This window comes from Lepidochelys kempii, chromosome 3, assembly GCF_965140285.1.
Source record: "Lepidochelys kempii isolate rLepKem1 chromosome 3, rLepKem1.hap1, whole genome shotgun sequence".
Classification (NCBI taxonomy): domain Eukaryota; kingdom Metazoa; phylum Chordata; order Testudines; family Cheloniidae; genus Lepidochelys; species Lepidochelys kempii.
Window position 1 is genome coordinate 64061174 of NC_136382.1, and position 20957 is coordinate 64082130.

At 40.4% G+C, this 20957-nt stretch overlaps 1 long non-coding RNA gene across 1 annotated transcript; it reads left to right on the forward strand.

The window, feature by feature from the left end:
- The first annotated feature begins 1957 nt into the window (after positions 1–1957).
- On the forward strand, positions 1958–20738 carry LOC140908171 (uncharacterized). The gene is made up of 4 exons (XR_012157792.1): positions 1958–2224; positions 8564–8691; positions 12751–12857; positions 20614–20738. It is a non-coding gene; the product is annotated as an uncharacterized LOC140908171 (long non-coding RNA).
- The last annotated feature ends 219 nt before the right edge of the window (positions 20739–20957 follow it).

Genomic DNA, 20957 nt, shown 5'->3' on the forward strand with positions numbered 1-20957 from the left:
TTGTCAAAGGGATTGCAAACTGAAAAGTGGGGCAGTGAAACAAAATTTTAAGGGATCCTATAAAGATCCCTCCTGTTCAAAAGTGTGTGAGCATGTGTAGGTTTTATTCTTATTATTGGTAAGCTGGAGCTCACACAGCTGGGAACTCTGTTTCTTTTTCATGATTGCCTCAGCTCATGTTGCAGGTTGTACAATCTTGAAGTTGTCTGCAGAAAAGTTTAAGGAACTTCCTAAGTTGGAGCACTTTCTCAGTTGCAAAATTCCTTATTTTTTCAATAACGTGAGCTGAAATATTGTTTCCTGGGCTTGAGTATTACCCTTTTTCCTCATATGATGGGTATTACTGAAAAAGTGCAAAGCATGCATACTTTTTAAATGATCCATAAGGATGAAGTGCTAAAGTAGACTCCTGGTTTACTCCAACTTGTTATTTTCTGTAGGATGCCAGCAAGAACCAGGAAGTGCCATTTGACTAAGCTGGAAAAAATTCCACAGAAGACCTTATTTTTTATTTGTCATTTCTGTATGCTATTCTGCCTCTTTAGTCAACATAATAAATATCAAAAGTAAAAGTCTACATTTTGACATGTTTGCACAGTAGACTGGCCGTGATTTCATATCTGCTATCTTAGCTTTTAAAGTGATGCTGCTGTTTAAAGTACTGATTGATTGTAGTGCATTTCAGGTGCTGAAGGATAGATAAGGTAGATAAGATCAGAGTCACTGAATATTTAGCAGCTAATTCAGTCCATTTCTATATGACATTCTAGGCTACTGCATTAGGCTTACATTATGACCTTCAATACAATAGTTAATTAACATAGTACATTCTGTACACTTTCTAAAGCTTACATTCTAAATGCAACAAGTCTTCTCAGGCTCCCCAGCAAAAGGGGCTTTAGCTACTGATATTCTGTCTATGGCTTTAAAAGATCCAGAGCAGAAGAATCATTGGCCCTGCTGTACATATTCTGGAGTGCCAGAACTAGTCTCAATGTGATAGAAGCATCTAAAAGTGAAAAAAAAACCCCACCAAAGTTCTCTGTCTGTTAAAAATAATAATTGATTTAATGAGAGCAGAAGACAGATTAAAGTAAAACACTCATTCACATATAGCAGGCACAATCCATACTTTTCCTCAGATAAAAAAAACTGACTAGAGCTGGTCAGAAAATTTTCAAATCAATGGTTTTTGCTGGAAAATGCCGATTTTTCTAAACCAAAACTTTTTAGTGGAAACTTACTGGTTTTGACCAAAAGATTTGTCAGGAATTAGTCTCAGGTCCAGGGAGGAATTTCTGGTGAAAGTGAGAGGCAAAGAAATAGCCACCCCAGAGGTCAGTGCACTCAGCTGGGATGTGGGAAACCAATAAGACTGTGGTGCAAGTCAGGCAGAATGTGGTTCTCTTACATCCCAGTGGAGTGCCCTAATCACTAGGCTACAGAGTCAGGCTGTGTCTCTTAGTTTCTCCTATTGCATACACTGCAGGTTCCCACTAGTAGCTTGGAATAACATCTCCTTTTGCCATTCGGGCATGACAAGAACTGTTATGTCCTCCAAAATAGAAAAAGTTTTCGTAGCACTGCCATCGATGGCACTCCCTCCAAACCCACGTAGCTCTGCAAATTTTAGAAAACAAAAAAACAACTTTGAATTTTTAACTTGCCATTGTCTCCACAGTTCTTTCGCTGTGACTAAGCAGGCTGTGTCTAAGGAGCTTCTCTGAACTGAAGCATCCCTCTCACGATATACTGAAGTTCAGTTTGGAAAAGTATCATTTTATATTCTTGAAATTCATGAGGATTGTTTTCTGTGCTGCTGCAGTGGGCTATTTGAGACAATCACCCTCTGTGTCTTGTCCTGTTCCAGGTCCCTCAACTTGCAGTACCTCCACAGCTGACCCACGCTTCAGCAGAAATCTGTCCCAATGTACCATCACGGACCATTCCAAGAGGAAGCATTTCCATAATGAGCTTATGATTGAAGTTCTGGAGAGGCCCCACAAGCAGGTCCAGTTCCAAAGACAGAGGGACTTGCGGCCAGAGGAAAGGCATGGTGAGAGCCAAGAAGAAAGGCTCAGGCTGGCTGCACAGCTTGAGGACAGGGTTTCAACATGGGAGCAGGCACTTGCTTCACAGTTCCTGGAACAGGAATGGCAGCTAAGAGAGGAGGACAGAGCTCAGCAGAAAGAGCTGTTTGGCTCGTATCAGTAATGACCGTAAGGTTAGTGGCTCCTGCTGCATCACCCATTCATCATTTGAGTCCCCTGCATGCTACCTTGTGCTGCAGTCCAGAAGCAGCTTGGAAGACTCCATGGCTGGGTGGCCCATGCAATCGGACTCCATGAGTGGCTGGGCAGGACAACTTTGCCCCATGCAGCCTTCCATATTAACTTCCTCCTCTGGCACCCCAGGCACCCTCAGGCTATGTCTACACAGGGATAAAAAAACTGCGACTGGCCCAGATAAACTGACTCGGGGTCCTTGGGCTCAGGCACTGGGGCTGAAAAATTGCTGTGTAGATTGCCAGGCTGATCTTGGAGCTTCTGGGCCTTGCGAGGGTGGAGGGATCCAAAGATCAGGCTCCAGTCCAAGCACCTATACAGTTGATTTTAGTCCTGCAGCTTCAGTCGCAGTCAGATGACTACTCCCAGCCATGGCCCTTTTATCCGTTATAGAAATACCCTAAGTGACTTTAGGCAAGACTATGGCAGAACAAGGAATTGAACCCATGTTTCTTTAGTCTCAGATTAAGGCCCTAACAACTGGCCCACTTTGCCTAGCTCAGTTTAATCCCTGATGTTTTTTAAATCACCAAATGGTGGCCTATGATTCAACATGTTTGACAGTTTCTACTCCAGAGGTGCCCAGAGCTGTAATAGCAGGAATGCTGCAGATAAGGATTGCGGCTTAATGGCAGAGCTGTGTGTGGGATGAGGAGCCTATGCAATAACTGATTCAAGTCAGTGCTATATTAGTCTCTCATTTTCATGGACATTATATTGTCTGATAAATTAAAAAAAATAATAATAAAGTAAGGGGTGACAGAGATGTGCCAGCCCCAAGAATAACTTTGGTTTTCTCCTCTGCACCTGCAGTGGGCAATTTTATTCCAAATGCCAGGGAGGCAGTATTTCCAGATATGACATTTCATTGAGGCAGGTTAAGTGGGAGATGTTTGCATGTTAAAGTTCTGGATAATGAGTATTTGATTATGTTGTCATTGCTAGTGAGAAAAATAATTGGTGAACAAATGTCAGATTCTTTCATGTCTATTTTTAACTTTATCTTTTAAAATGATCATTATGAGGGAAGTTTGAAATTAGCCTTTTGAGAAAATCCAAAGGTTCAAGATCATAAAAATTAGCAGCACATATTGCTAAACTCTCTCAGTATCATGTTCTGTTCTTTGCTAATATGACATAAAATTCCTACAATCTTGTTCTTAAGTGAGTAACATACCTGCTGGGACAAGAAAAGACCTGCCATGACCTTTGGCTAAGTAGGAGTAAATGGGATGTTAGCTACTTCTACCAATCCTGACAATGGGTGGTCTGGTGCAGATGGAGACTGCAAAGGTGACTGTTCTATAATACAAATTATGGAGCCACTTAGGATCTGCGAGGGCAGCAAAGGCTACTTCAGTGTTCTAATAATTCTTGCAAAACTGCTTTGGTGGGACAGGACTGAGTTACTGAATTGGTCATCTTTCCCTGTCCCTCAACCCCAAGCACAGCTTGGCGGGGCGGGTCCTAGACAGTCTTTTGACTGCCCCACTCCTGATCTTGGTATGCTCTCCCAGCAAAAATCTGGTTTGGACCTTTAAATTGGATATACAGTCAAGGGGTTGACAGCTGGAGGAAATCTACCACCCATATAGCTGTGGGGTAGCATTGCATATGCACAATGTCTCCTTGACATTACCTCCCAGAAGCTAGACATGGTCTGAGTCGTGGAGTCTGCTGCCCTTTGGGCGGGGGGAGGGGTTGGGAAGATGTTTAACATGCGCGCAGCTTAGGATATGAGCAGGTCCTTCCTGACATTGATCTTGAACCATGTTGGGCTGCACAGCTCGGTACTACAGAGTGATTTGTGCCAGGAGGAGTTAAATGAGGAATAGATCAAAATACTAACTCTCTAGTAGTTGGGAGCTTCCTTGTTGCCGCCGTAGTTTGGCTGCGAATGACATAGAGTAAAACAACTAACTAAAATCCTAATAGTTTGATGATTTAAATATGCCCCTCAAATAAAGTAGCACAAGCTTTAAAACATAGCCCGTAAAAATGTTTTCACCTTTTTATTTCGTGTGAGACTGACATATTGCATTACAACACAGTACCTGTGATCATATTTCATCCAGGTGTTGCCTTTTCTAATGTGCAACAAAGGCTGCTCATTCATTCTTTATTTGTCTTTAATACTCACAAAAGATCATCTTAGTGCTGGAAATATAGGGCCAGCTCCTCAGCTGGTGTAAATCAGTATAGTTCCATTTTAACTTCAGCAAGCAACTCTATTTTCAGCCCCATTCCTTGCCCTCCTCCTAAGGCGCCAGTCATTGAGTCAGAGGAAAATGGAGACAGTGCTGCTGAGCCAGTACTCTTTTCCTTTTTGCAACCCTCAGTCTGTATCTGCTTGTTCTGGGTTTCTCTGCTCACGGAAGCCGAGAAGAAAGCCTGCAGGCACTTTGTCCTGATGGAACTGTTGTCACAGTATGTCCTAGGCTACCCACTGATGTCAGAATCTGGCTAAATCCAGTGTGAGGAATGGATATACTAGCACATGCCCCATGATGAGAGAACACGTTTTCTGTTTTACTCTTGGTGTCTAGTCTATATCACTTCCAGATGAAACTAAAGAAATATTTATTTGCCATTGCTATTGACTGCTTTTATATTTTAAATATTGCCTCTCTCCATCCTTCCAAAGATGCCTTCAAAGTCTTTTTTTTTCTGGTGATGATTCAAGAGAATCTGTCCTGTGACCAACTAGACGTGAAGGATCTACAGCTTTCCACAGCTTTCCCTCTTGAGCTTTCCACATCTTTCAACTGAGGGTCACTCAGCACTGTAAATATATTGATACATTTTTAACAAACAGCTTCTTCTCTTTCTCATGCTGTTCAACTTTCAACTTTCTGTTCTTGTAGGCAGGACTAGTGGAGAGAAGGAGTTTTACTCTCAGTTCTCATTGAGAAGTTATTGCTAGGATTTCCCTTTCCATTTCCTCCTATTACGAATCCTGGAAAGTTGTTTGCACTTACTCAACTCACACTGCCGTTCTGATTTGTGGTTTATGAAATTCCTCAGATTGAAAGGATATGCCTATTTGAAGCAGAATATGAGAAGAAAATGAAACAAATAAAAAAAGATCTTTAGGGGAAAAAAATCCCAGTTATGCTGTAAAATAAAATTCTGATGTCTCACTTAACTAAAAATAGAGATGCGGCCAACCCATAAAGTGAAGATCCAGGCTGGGATGTGACCATCACTAAAGTTCAGTACATTTGGACCTGGGGTTTTGGTACACAACCATATCTAAATAAACAATTTGTTTCCCCACAGACCTTTAAAAATATAGAGATATGAACCCTAAACCGTAAGGCTCTGTCCAAGCTTATGAGCTCATTGCCAAGTGCCCACCAGGTTTGCGATGATGAAGAGAGAATCTGAAACCTGGGCAAAGAGCTGTTAGAAAGTTTTGCAGTACTCCAAAGTGGCCTAGGAGCCAGGAAAGCAGCTGAAGCCATAATGTCACCCCCTGAACAATTTTCCTTGTTTTGTGATCTTGTTCTGCAGATGAGTTATTTTTCTCCTGATTGGTTTGCGTGAGCCCTGGCTTAATTGTTACAGGTGTTCTGAGAGTACGTAGGGCAGAGGGGGAGAAAAGCATGAAATCAGACTCCCTCTGAAAAGACCTTTGAAGCCTTTTTTGTTTCTCTACAGCACCTGCAACTTTAATTAGCCTCTATAATGCCTAAACTCACAGGCTTGGGGAACATCTTTCTTTTCCTTTTGTTCTCTAAGAGACAAGCTTATTCACCTGGCAGATTTTTTGCCCAAAGCTCTCACAGCGCTGTCCCCTGCTTCTGCATCATACACGTGTGAGCAAGGCATGTGCATTGCAAAATAAACAGAGGGGGAAACAAGAGCTCTGGAAAGCATGCTGTAATAGAACCTGGGCTATTGAAATAAGAAGGAAAAAAACAAACAAACCAAGAGTGCCCAAGCCTTGCAAACACTCATAATAACAGCACAGCTTTAACTGAGTGAATGCTAAAAGCAATGTTCATTCTGCAACTGAATTTTTAATATGTCAGGATTGAACTAAGAAAACAAGATTTGAATGTCCTACTTGATTCCTAGAAACTGTTTGACCTCAGGGTAAATTGTGGCTTCGGGCAGAATGGTCTGGCAAGGAACATGGGAGAAAACAAACAATGGAAGTATCCTGAATTTAAAAAAATGTTGCAAATTAAGGATTTTGGCTTCTAATACACTTTGGCTTTTCCTCCCACTGTTTTAGATTCTGCTTTTTTATTGTATTATATTGTTTGTAGTGGCTGTGTGACTGGTTTCGATCTGATATTAAATGAACTCATTCAGACGTTGATTGTTCAGGCCATGCTTTCTAAGCATCTGTTTCCTTTGTGAACCTGAATTATCCTACATTTTTGCAGTTCTATAGCATTTTCTCACTGCTATGTGATATCTGTCATTCCCTGTTGCTGCATGTGGTGACATCATTGTTGTGCCCATGAGGAAGTGTCTTTAGGCTACGAAAATCTTAAGAAGAGTGTAAAAAAGCATTGTTGGCTTTATTTTTAAATGAGCCTATTGGTTCATTCACTGTTCCTGGCATGAAAATATAAATATAATTTAAAAAAAATCAATCTCAGACCTTTTCACAAGATGAATGTTTGGAACTAGATGATCCAACTGTTGTGCTCCTTTTCCTGTGTGGTTCTTGATCCCATCAACTTGGCACTTCCGCAGCTTCCTCACCTAACCTTAGATAGCAAGTTTTCTCCACTGTGAAACCCTTCCCCACCTCCTCCCCCTACCCCCGCTCCTTTTTTAGCTATTTACTACAATTCCTTTATCTTCCTCTTTCACCTATGTCCTCACCACCTCCAATTGCTCTGTGGGAGCCTGGTAGCTTCAGACATGCATCTGTTTAACTTTATCCATGCAAATATTTGTTGTTTGGAGATGAAGTGAGTGGGATGACTTGCATGTGCAAAATTATCCAAGTACATGTTTACAGGATCTGGCCACAGGAGCTTAAGTCTCTATGACTTCAGTGGAAGTTAAACACACCCTTAAAGGCCCTTCTTAAGCAGGGATGCTTTCCTAAATCTGGGCCTCTTAAAAGGCCATCCAATTAGGGAACACAAACAGTACCAGCTGAACTCTGACCAGCTGAACTAAACCATGTAGCTTACATTTCAGATAGGGAATCTTCACAATGAGCTGTTTGTGAATAATCTAGTTCAAGGATTATTCTTTTACATGGTTTGCAGGGGCTTCCGAGGTCCTTAACGCGGTGCCAGTTTCTGCCAGTAGAATAAAGGATGGGAAACAAGCCCTACAGCTTCTGTAGAAAATGTTTGGCAGTTTCAGTTTTGAATGAATGCAGCTAAGGAGTATTCTGTAAAATACAGGTGCCTCCATTTCTATCCCTCCTATGTCTTTTAATGATACACCCTCAACCATAACTCAACAAAACGTACTCTCTGTTCAGGTTCACAATAATCAGTCTTACTGACAAACCTCAATTCATGATGAACGACAAAGAGTGTTATGCAGAGGTGTCTGTTATTCTAAATAACCAATGCCATTCTCTCTCTCTCACGCGCAAACACACACACAGAGCCTTTGTCAGCCTTGAATTGCTTTGTCACTGATGAAGTTCTTCCTAGTTTTCATTTCCATTTCTCCATGAAACAGTCACGAAGAAAAAATACTTCCTACTGAGTATCCATTAGCCACCAGCGCTGATGCTAATGAGCAAACTGCAAGTGCACTAGATAGCAAATTGAAATGAGTCACAAAATACACTTAGCATGTGCTTCCTGCTAGCATTGGTGCGTCATTGGGAGAATGCTTGTTCCTTAACAACAAGGGTATAAAGAGCAGAAATGCAACTGATAAAAAAAATTGCTGTGTTTAAAGGAGCTCCATTAAAAGAGATTAACTGACTGTGCTCAAATGAATCATCTCTGCATGTTAGCTCTTTATTTGGTGGTTCAGCTTTTTTTATATTACATTAAAATAGTTTTAAATTAAAATATAGTGTTGAATTAAATTGAGCCTATCTAAAGAAACAGAGACTATCTTTCTTTAGAACAGGTGTAATTGGTTACAGTTAGCCTGTCTAAATAAGTGTAAATAATTAGGTAGTGATGAGGAAACAATGTGATCTTCCATACATACTGCAGCTAAACAGATGTGCTAAGTTATGACAGCTTAGTACCTTGTGCGTTTTGTTTGTTTTTGTATTTTTACACCTTGTTAATAGCAAAGTGGAAAAAAGCAAATACATTGTGTTTCTTTTATTACAGAAGAGTTTAAGACAGTCTCTTAATATTCAACAAGAAGCTGATGGATGAAGGAAACCATACTGATTTACATCACTTGGATGGGATGAAACTCACACCACGTCCACAAGATGCACAGATGGCAATTTCAGGTACGATGTCACTGCTAAGAAAATGAAACAGTTCTCCTGATTAGGATCTGGATTATGTTTCTAAAATGCTCATCAAGGAAAAAGAAGCAATTCCCAAGAGCAGTTATCAACAAAAGAGATGACACAATGTCTTTCATTTTGCATTTATATTTGTGCTTCTGTTTATGTGAAACGTTTGTAGGGATGTGCAATTTTGTACCTGGGAACATACAAATGCCCCCAGTAATTATTTAAAGAATCCAAAGCCCCAGATTGCCCTCTGTTTTATACAAATATTTTGTCTGTTGGCAATGTCCAGTCATCACACAGTCAGGAAATAAAAAACCATTAAGGCAGTTTATTTAGCAGTGCGCAGTATAATTTCACAGTGGGCCAGCAGTCAGGAGCATGGAGAAAAGTGCCAGGTGTTATGTTCAGCACGGCTGAGGTTATGGAGCAAGTGATGCTGCTTTCCACAATTTCAGCCCGTGGACGTCGACAGAAGCAATCTATGTAGAAGTCCAGTCTGTTGTTTCGACCTTCAGGAGGAGTCCACACAGAATCCTACTTTTTGTAGTGCAGATAGGAAGGATTCTGTGGGTTAGTATGTTGTACAGGCCCAACAAAGAAAATAACAGAACGCCACTAGCTGTCACCTTCAGCCCCCAACTAAAACCTCTCCAGTGCATCATCAAAGATCTACAACCTATCCTGAGAGATGATCCCTCACTCTCACAGATCTTGCGAGACGGACCAGTCCTTGCTTACAGACAGCGCCCCAACCTGAAGCAAATACTCACCAGCAATCACACACCACACAACAAAAACACTAACCCAGGAACCTATCCTTGCAACAAAGCCCGATGCCAACTCTGTCCATATATTTATTCAAGTGACACCATCATAGGACCTAATCACATCAGTCACGCCATCAGGGGCTCATTCACCTGCACATCTACCAATGTAATATATTCCATCATGTGCCAGCAATGCCCCTCTGCCATGTACATTGGTCAAACCAGACAGTCTCTATGCAAAAGAATAAATGGACACAAATCTGACATCAGGAATCATAACATTCAAAAATCAGTAGGAGAACACTTCAACCTCTCTGGTCACTCAGTAACAGACTTAACGGTGGCAGTTTTGCAACAGAAGAGCTTCAAAAACAGACTCCAATGAGAAACTGCTGAACTGGAATTAATTTGCAAACTAGATACCATTAACTTGAATTTGAATAGAGACTGGGAGTGGCTGGGTCAATTTCCCCATGAATCAATTTGAATCAATTTCCCCATGTTAAGTATCCTCAGACCTTCTTGTCAACTGTCTAAATGGGCCATCTTGATTATCATTACAAAAGTTTTTTTCTCCTGCTGATAATAGCTCATCTTAATTAATTAGCCTCTTAGAGTTAGTGTGGCAACTTCCACCTTTTCATGTTCTCTGTATGTATATATATCTTCTTACTATATGTTCTATTCTATGCATCCAATGAAGTGAGCTGTAGCCCATGAAAGCTTATGCTCAAATAAATTTGTAAGTCTCTAAGGTGCCACAAATACTCCTCGTTCTTTTTAGGCCTTTACAGTTATCGCTGGAGCTGGAGAAATAGAGCCCAATCCAATTCTCACTGAAGTCCATGGAAAGATTCCAGCTGACTGCAGTGGGAGTTGGAATAGGCAAATAATGGGAGACTATGTTCATGGATATTTAAAAACTTGTAAATAGAATTTCACTTTGATCATGTGTAACCCACACACCTTCTGGGTGTGGTATTCTGTCCCATCTAGTGACACTGAGACCACTTAGAGAGAGGTAAAATGAGTCTTGTCTACAGCCTTAGCTAAGAGCCATTTGGCTTTTAGCTCATGCGGTAGAGGCTCATACCCTAAGCTCCAGAGGCCCCAGGTTCGATTGCGCCTGCCAACGACTGGGGTCTGTTGGCGTTAAAAGTGGGGGCTCATCCGGGATTTCAGCTGGTAAGTCTCCGAAGCTTGGGACGCGTTTCCTCACCTAGGGGAAGTATGTAACCCACACACCTCCTGGGTATGGTGTTCTGTCCCATCCAGTGGCACCGAGACCACTTAGAGAGAGAGAGATAAAATGTGTCTGCTCTATAGCCTTATCTAAGAGCCAGTTGGCTTTTAGCTAAGAGCCAGTTGGCTTTTCGCTTATATGATAGAGGCTCATGCACTAAGCTTCAGAGGCCCCAGGTTCAATCCCACCTGCCAAGAACGGGGGAGGGATAGCTCAGTCATTTGAGCATTGGCCTGCTAAACTCAGGGTTGTGAGTTCAATCCTTGAGGGGGCCATTTAGGGATCCGGGGCAAAAATTGGGGATTGGTCCTGCTTTGAGCAGGGGATTGGACTAGGTGACCTCCTGAGGTCTCTTCCAATCCTTATATTCTATGAACCAGAGTCTGTCAGTTTTATACATGCACTATTCCTTTCCCCACTGATCCACCCTCTCCTTTTAAAATTTGCTTTTCAAGATACATATTTCTGTTTGTATGAGAAGTGAATTTGGGCCTATGCTCAATGGTTGATTATTCACAAAGTCAAATTTGTTTCATGACCAGATCAAATTAGTTTGGGGCAAAAGTAGTTTTTAAAAAGATTTTCCATCCAGGCAGGAAACAGAAACAAAACTATGGGCCAGAATGCCAGTTGATGTTAAACCAATGTAGCTCTGTGGATCATAGGTGACCAGTCACACAGTTCAAAGGTCAAATAATGGATGTATAGTCTCAGTGTTCATGATCAATCCCTATGTTGAAATTTGGTCACAAAAATATTTGTTAAAAAGCTGCTAATAGCAAACAAAGCAGCAAAATCAGACAATTTGCAAAGTGAAAACAGCTATATTCACCAAATTGTCCTTCATTGTTGTTCACCCAACAACTCTGACTCTCACTGTCCTATATATCACAACTACTTGGAATTTCACAGCATGATCAGGGACAGAAAACATGTCCTCTTGCTCCTAAAGCACAAGATCCGTTTGCTAGAGCTGAAGAAGAATTTCTCCTAGGTTAGAACGATAAGATTTATGAAACACAATTACGCAGTTCTAATTCTACATGCTAGCCTAATTGGATACAAACTGAGCACCCCCAGTGTGGTGCTAATGCATTATCTTAACAGCGATATTTGGGGTGAAGTTGACCAGGAGTGTTGGAAGAGTATAACTTGTTCCTTAAGCAGCCTTCTGTGTCTAATGGACTATATTGCTCATTTGGCTGGATTTTATACTAGCTTTTCTGTTTTAGAATATTGCTATTTAATTTTCTTGATTCTATTGAAGGACTGTAGGAAAAGAAGAGTAAACAGGAAGGTCAAGAAATTCTGGTGTGCCTTGATGTGGCTCAGAATGCGTGGGATTGCTTGTCTCTAAGACACTGCTGTTAGAAAAGAGATTATTAAGGCCTGAATCAAAAGCCAGGAGCTGAATATCCCTGAATTCTGAGGAGGTTGTTTGGGCTCAACAGCCAAATTCAGATCTGGATCCAAATTATACAGCAAGCCCACCCATAAAATGGGCCAGTCTCAAAACCTCAGATCTCAACACGCCTAATATTGGCATATTCAAAATCCAGATCTGAACTTTGTGGTGCAGGCTTGCTTCCAGTTTTGAAAAGGACAAAATAAGTTTCCAAAGGAATTGAGTACAATGAGTGAAATAGTCATAAGTGTTAATTGTGATAGTCAAAATGGAATCCTAATACAGCGAGAATCCAGTACATTTGATAGGCAAATCCATGTGTGTTTTAAAGCTGAAATTCAGCACAACTCTGAAAATTTAGAGGTAAAAATTCAGGCTCATCTATAGTTAATTGCGTCTTACACCTTTGATTTCTTGCATTGTTGCCAATTTTTATTTTGGGGTATGTGTTCATCTGTACTTCCAAGATGGCTAGTACTTTGTGCTTTCATTTGGGCCAGAAGAAGTCCCACATCTAGCCTCAAATTGCAGAGGCACAGGAGAAGGAAAAGTGATTAAAGGAAAAATGTTAATTAAATTTTAAATCTTAAAAAAGTCATGGCTTGAATGAAGGTTCTGGTCTATTCTTATTTCAGATCACTGGCTCGCACCCATCCCTTTTCCTTATATATTAAGTTGACACTGGAAGCACAAGGAATATGATGATAGACTTCATCTTCAGTAAGTCAGTGTCCAACCCTTGGTGAGTTATCTCTGTTTCAATTTTATGAGTTAGGGCAGGTCATTGAGCAGAAGGTAGAGATTGCCTGGAACTGGCTGGATGGGTGAGTTATTGATGTACCCCTGCTTTCTTTGGGCCTGAATTTGTAGCTGCTCCCCTTTCAGAATTCCCATTGAAGTTGATGGTAATTCAGAATGCAAGCAGCTGCGAAAATGGAGTCCTAAATCAGTTTTGAATCTCTCCTGATCAATTTTATGCTGCTTCTTACAATAAAAGTAACAAGCTACGAGCTGGAGATCTACAGCACTGTGTTTCAGTGGGATGTTAGGGCAACCAGGACAGACACTGAATATTTGTGCTGAGTTTTTGGCATTTTTGTGACCCAAAAACTCACACTACAAATTTTAATGATGACCTGAAACTGTATGAACCGAACCGTCTTGGGTGCAGTACTGTACTCCCCATTTCAGCTGCAACTAAAGGATCTTCAAATCACAGGCTGAATTTTTATGAGAAGGAAGCAATGTGGATCAGACAGGAGAATTTTGCATACAACTTAGGCAAGGCTGCTGTTGCTGGAATGAGGCTCTCACCACCCAGCTCCACCTCAAAGAAACATCAACACTAGGAAAGGAGGAAAGCCCACTCTTAGGTGTGAGTCTGCGTGCTATAGTTGGTTTGTCTCTTCTCGTATTTTAATATATTGATGTTACTTCTCTGTTAACACTGGATTCATCCTTTGAGAATTAAGTGATTTCAAGGAAGTGGTGGGCTAATTAAAGCAAAATTGTTTTCTGTCTCTGCATTTGTTTCTTTCTTTTTAAATTTTAAGTCACACAGGCCCTTATCTTTCATGAGACCTGCTAGCATGGATCTCTGGATCTAGAGTCTTAATGACTCAAGGATCAGTCCCAATTATGTATTCGTAATAGCAATATTGTTTCAGGCTGAATTTCCCAGCACAGCCAACGACAGAGTTTTCCTATCCAAGACATTTTTGTTTTTCCTGTAAGTACTTACATTTCTAATTTGTCATTCATGATTTTGGGCTTTAAAGAACCTTGTTCTCTCCTCTTCCTTGATTATATCCCTGGAAAGAAGGCAGAGGTCAAGGAGAGAAGCACCACAGTAAAATGTGTAACACGCAAGGAGAATAGAGATGCAAGGAACAACACATAATGTCCTCCTTCCTAGTCCCTTTCACAGTATCTTCTTGCCATTATAGATTTTGAAATAGTCCAATTAGCTGCTGAGAGACTTCCCCTCAACAAACTCCATCAGGAGCAAATTAAGAAGTTTCACTTTAAACTATTCTAGTTGCTGTTCAAATGCCACAATCTCAATTTGATTAATTCAAATCAAAGTTGGATCTGGTCTCAGCAAAAAAATGTTTCATTTGGAGCAAAGACATTTAACTGTTGAGGGAAAAACATGGACAATCTTGGACACATGATTAATGAAGCACAGAGGGAAAATGAGGGTACTAAATCTCTACATGGGCTTTAATAACGAGCTGAGTACGCTGGCCCTGATTCAGCAAAGCACTTTAAGCATGCGCTTAACCTTTAAATGTGGGACTAATTCCACTGAAGCCACTGGGACTATGCAGCTGGTTAAAATAAAGCATGTGCTTAAGTGCTTTGCTGGATTGTGGCCACTTTAGCTCATTCCAGGATCAAGCCCTTTTCCTTTAATTCTGAGCTATTTGTAATCATCAAAATCTCATAATGCATCCATTTTCCTTTATTACAATCATATACTTGTAATTTTATTTAAATAAAAGTATAAAGGGGAGAACCCACGTACAAATAGCCCTCTGTTCTCTCTCTAGACCAGATTGGGAACTTTTTACTGACACTGGTAAGTACTTATGGACCTGTGAAGCTTAATGGAGCTACTTGGGTGAGTAACTGCTTACCAGTGCAAACATAGGATTCACAGTCTGGCACTCTGCTGGGCATTATAAGCAAATTGTTGGTGAGTTTGCATAAATTTGAAATATTTCATAGATTTTTATTTTCTGAATACAGGGATCCAAATAGGGTATGAAATCTGGCTGAGTGATTGTGTCTATATTTCCTACCAAGATGTGTCAAAGCTCACTGATGAGACAGTGATGAGTCGACATCCAGTGATGTCTTTGCAGCAGAGGGATAACATTCTCACTATAAAGATGGAAAAAACCCCTAATACAGCATTAATAAACCCACATAGAACAGAAGGTTCTGTTCCAGCAGCTCTAAGCACTTAGATAGGTACTTTTATAATCAGCTACTGATCCTTATTGAAAAATGTACAAATACCACTTTTAGGAGAGGACTGCACAAGCTTCAACTTGTTTTGTTAATTACTTTTTTCCTAGGAAATAGCGGAATTTTCTGGCAGGAGACTTTGGTGAACCAAATCCATAGGCCATTAAAAATGGATTAAATTTAGATTTAAAACCTCATTGATCCTGTTTATTTCTTCTTCTTCTTCGTCTACTTGACTTGGAAAAGTTATTTAAAAACTGTTATTTTCCTGGAGTGAAAGTACTAAGAAAAGAACAGCATATTGGATATCCTTGTTTTTGACACTGAAAATTATAGGGGAAAAACCAATATAGGCTAAGTACAGTAAACGTTTAAGATGTCCTCCAACACAACACCACTATGTATGCATTATGTGCTAATGAATACATCCTGCTGCTTGCCTTTGAACTGCTATCATTAGTATTTTAATTAAGAGACGTCAATGAAAATGAACTTTGCAACTGGATTATAGTGTTCTACTGTAAGAATAATGCTGAGGCTTTAATAGAAGATAAATTCGTTTAGAAAGCAGGACATTTTTTTCTAGTCATAGTATTCAGTTCCATTAATGTTTTTGCTACTATACTGAGGCTCAGATTATATGCCTGCACACAGATATATGAGGAAATAGAAATCTTCCTTACATCTTTATAAAGGCTACCTAGGCCTTAGGTCTGGGCAGATACCTGCTAACTCCCTCCCTTTGCTGCCTGGCCAGACTAGATGAGCCAGCAAGGAGTATGGGGGCATTTAGCAATTTAGGCTTTGACCCAGCAAAGCACTTAAACACGTTTAAATCCATTCCTATTCAGAAAAGTAGTGAAGCACATGAGTAGTCTCATGGAGTGAGAGCCATGAAGGTACTCAGGTGCCTAACTCCCATTTTTAGGTGCCTAAGTCCTGTTTTTAGGCACCACTGCAGTGCAGAGAACTCTTGGTTGGCTGCTACTGAAACCTGTAGGCACCTAAACTCATATGGCACCAATTTTTTTCCTCTGGGCATGTGTATTTCTGCCTCACTCTCAGTGCTTGGGCACCTCTCTCCTGCCTGAGCCCATGTGCTACTGCCTCAGGATAGGCATGTGGGTGCCCATCTCCGGCCTAAACCCCAAAGTGCTCCATGAGCTGTAAAAGATAGACACTCAGCTGCCTAAGTCGCGTGCAAGACCCAATCCAGTAGGGGGCCTCTGAGCATGCCTACTAGACTGGGCCCCGCAGGTGAATTCACACAAAACAGCAAGGAGGAGGAAGAGGAAACAACTCCCTTATTATCTTTAGACCAGTGGTTAGGGTACTTACCTAGGAAGTGGGACACCACTGGTCCAAGTCCCCACTCCTCCTGAGGGGAAGAAGTGATTTAAACAGGGAGCTGCCCCTTTGCAGGTGAGTGCTATGGAATTAAGCTATTCTGACCTAGGTCTTTCTCAATTTCTCCTATTGAAGTTGTTCCACCTTAATTAAACAATTGAATAATTAAATATGAATTGGGCCAGTGAAAGCTTTAGAGTGACTCTATAGCCTAGTGGGTAGGGCACATGCAAGAGAGATGGGTGAGCTATGGTCAAATCTCTTCTCCCCCTCCTGGGTAAATACCCTAACTATTAAGATAAATGTAATAAAGGAGGGCCGCCTCCACCATCTTGCTCCCATTTTGTTTCTGTCTCTGTACGCAGCTTAGTCAGATGAATGGCTACTTTCCCCCAGTCTGTGAATCACTATCTCCCAAGAGGGGTAGGCTTAGCATATGACTCTCTGGTCAGCGTCTCCTATTGGCTAGCTTAGGTGGCTCCCTGCCTAGTGTGCTGGTTTTGTGATTCTCAGCCTTAGGTGCCTATCTTTCTCCATTCATTGTATGTGGAGCCAAGGTGTTGGACTCAGGCTTTGTGATTTGCAGTGTTGTACCTTTAATTTTCTAGGCACCTAAAAGTCAGATGCCCTGATGCTCCATGTTACAATGCCTAAGTCCCTTCAATGAACTGGGCCATTGTGTCAATGTGATTACTCACATACTTTAAGTTTGGGATATCCTTTAGTAACTAGCTGAATCAGGGCCTCAGAGATACATCTCCCACTCCAAGAGCTACTTTAGGGTTTGTACAATTTGTGTGTCACCACTTACTCAGGATTGTGCCCAAGACAAAATCTCAACCTAAGTGATTTATCTGTTTTCCAAAAATGAAATAAGTGAGCATGGTCCTGTTGCAGGCCAGCATAAAATCTGTGTTTGCTTCAGTTGAAACACTTTGTTCTCATTGGTAATGATTATTTTTTTTCTGTTTTTCAATAATCATAACTCAACTAAATTTAATTCAGATTTTTTTATTGATTGAGACCAGTATTTTCTATTTCAGGTGCTGGAAACGAGACGTCTAAATCCATAGTTTATTGAGATGCCTTACTATAGCTACTACATTGAAAATTTTGCCCAGATATTTTATTTCTTTGTTAAAACATATATGTCAATAAGTAATCTAAATATTTAATACATACTAGGAGTAATTTTAGCTAATGTTTGCGAATGCTTTGAAGTTTAACAGTTACATGTTAAGGAATAAATTAAATTAAATATAGAAAGCTGAACTAACAGAGTGCAAGAATATGTGATACAGTGGGAATATAACATAATGTAAAATACAATACAATTATTTGATCAAAATAATTATATGGTGCAATGGATGTTTAATTTTCTTCAGAGGAGGAACAATGGGCATTTTCCATCTCAATATTTTAATGATGCAGCGATCCTGACATGGTTTTCATGATGGATGATAAAGTGGGATTAATCCAATACACAATAATATTCATTAGAAAAAATACATTAGAAATGCATTGAGGGTGAAAATTACATTCACAGACACAGTATCAGAAAAGCATTGTAACAAACTGTACTGTTGCATAAATGATTCCGTGATGAAGAAAGGACTTTTAAAAAAATTCAAGTTGCAATCAGAATTAAGCTTTTTGTTTTGAGTTTTTCCTAAATGCAAGCTTGCAGGCTGCTCCGTGTTGTCACAACCAATTACCGTTCTTCAGATTGATTCAGACATATTAAACTATTGCTTTTCCACCTTCCTGTCAAAGAAAGCCATCCTCCCAAATTGCTATTTGCAGTCTCTTGGCCTGATTCTGCAAACACTAACTTCCAGGCGTAGTGCTTACTACTATGAATAGCCCCATTGAAACTAGGCCTTCAGTTTTAAATTCTGCAAAGCCTTGTGCACGTGAGGTTTTGTGCCCCTGTCAGTGCAGCAGCAGTATTTTACCCCAAGTTTATTGAAGGGTTTGCTAAAGAATCCCAGGCTTATCCTGTGCACCTGGTCCGTTTCCTAGTTGAACAACATTCTGAATGGTAAAAAGAAAAGGAGAACTTGTGGCATCTTAGAGACTAACCGATTTATTTGAGCATAAGGTTAGATGGAATTTAGCCACCACCAAGTGATCTAGACAAAGAACAGGGAAAGAACCACTTGGAGTTCCTATTTCCCCAAAATTATTCCCCCAAGCTGTTACACCCCCTTTCCTGGGGAGGCTTGAGAATAAACAAGATGAGCACAAACCAGCCTTGGATTTTTAAGACCCAAAAAACCCAATCAGATTCTTAAAAAACAGAACTTTATTAGAAGAACAAAAAAAGATAAGAGAACAACTCTGTGAGATCAGAATGGAAGATGATCTTACAGGCTGTCAGATTCAAAACATTCTGAATGGTGTATTGAATACATTTTTGGGTTAGTAGCTAAACAATGTATTATATGCAAATTGGGTAAACTATTTAGTTTTTGCCTCTCAGTTGGTAAATCATTTTTCTCATTATTCAATCAGCTCTGTCAATTTATAGTTTTGCATTGAAATTGTGCATTTGTATTTTGCAGAGTTTCACTGTGGGTAGGTTGACACTGCAATTAAACACTTCCCCCATCCTGGGAACCAGGGTCTGGGGTCCAACTCAATCTTTACACCACAGTTAAACAGCCCCATAGCTCAGGCCCCATGAGCCCAAGTCAACTGACACAGACCAGCCACGGGTGTTTAATTGTAGTGTAGACATACCCTGTGAAACATCCTTTACAACTGAATGTTGCTTCAACCTGAAAATCAGGTGGTAAGTGCCCCGGAGAAAGTGAAGCTGAAGAAAATATTCAGCCAACCAAATAGATTAATGGCACACAGATCTAGATTTTAAGCAAAAGACTTAGAAGGAAGTTAGGTATTTTAAATCCCTTTAAGAGTTTGTGAATTTAATTTATTGTGCTTTGGATATTGGGGAAAGGATGAGAAAGAAGAGAATTCAGAGTACTGATTGCAAACTCACACAGTAAATCTTGCAGCTGGAGTCCCTCATAAAATTCATAGTATGCTGACCTAGTAAATGTGGAAAATGCCTGTGGTTTCTCCAGCCTCCCTCTCATAGCAAGTCTTGCTATTGTATTGTCACAAAATTGTAAGAGAAACACGACCAAGAAAAAAAAATAACCCCAAAATTGCAGTAATAAAGTGTTAATTTTGGTGACTGTGATTATAAATATTTTAGTTCCTTTGATCATAATACTGCTTCACTTCATCTTTCCTTTAAGAATCCTTCACTGATTATACTCTACTTTGGATCACAAAAAAACCCCAAAACATATATACAGTATGAAATACAATTGGGTCAAATAGCTGGCATAAATCAGTATAGCTTCATTTACATCAGTGTCACTTCCTGTGATGTACACCGTCTAAGGATCTGACTCAGTATGCCTGCAATGTCTGTCAGTTACAGTAAACAGAAATTCTACAATGGCCCTCTTCTGATTACAAACTCTCTTAGGTGTTGATCAGCACCTTGTATCTACATGTTGACTTTGCTCCTGAGGCGAAGTAAGCAGCCCCAGCACCATCCCTGACTCTGCGAATTTCCCTCTCCCAGCAGGCTCAGCTGTGCTGACTGGCATTCTGAGGGGCATAGAACCCCAGGTCCCCACCTGTGCAGGAGAAAGGAAGGTTGTGGCCCCAGGGAAGTTGCTCTGCCTCTCAGCATTGCTACTTGTGATGCAGAGGAGTCCAAGGGCACCTTACATGTCCTCTTATTGGACTGACTCACAATGGCATTTGGATGGTTGCAATGGTCAGCGTGATGATCGCTTACGACCATAGATCAAAAAGAGGTGTAATATATTGCCATTCCAATGATAGCTTCTTGAAGACACTTTAATGTAAATCTTGTAAGCAGATCCTTGAAAATAAAGGACAAATGCAAATATTACATTGAGTCCTTTCCAGAAGTGATTAGTTTTGTATTCATAAAATATTTTAGTGATGCTGCACTTAATAGCTATTTATTTGTGCTGAAATATCAACATAAAGGTCATCAGTATATTGCACATTGCAGTGCACAAATAATGGGCCAGGTCCTCATGCTGATCTACATTTGCATAATTCCATTTCAACTGACCCAGTTTACACCAGTTTGAGGATCTGGTCCAATGTATTTTGGTTGTCTGCAGGAGACGGTGAAATATCATCTATAAAGAGGACCAAGAGGACAGGAATGACAGCAAATGACATGCCACTAGAAGATTCCAGTGCTTCCCAAATGCTACCCTCGCTAAATTTGATTGGATGAGATCAGAAGTGGAATGCGGATCTCTACTTTTATGTCTCACAGTGATTTACTGAAAGCAAACCACAACATGTTTCACTAAGTTTTGGCAACACTTACCATGTATGTATGTTAACACATACAACTATGTAGCATCCTTTTTAGGACCAACTTGAAGTGCAGTAGGGGTTTGAGCAAAGAGAGGTTTTGGTGTCCTCTCCCATTTCTTCATGCTCCCACCAACCCACT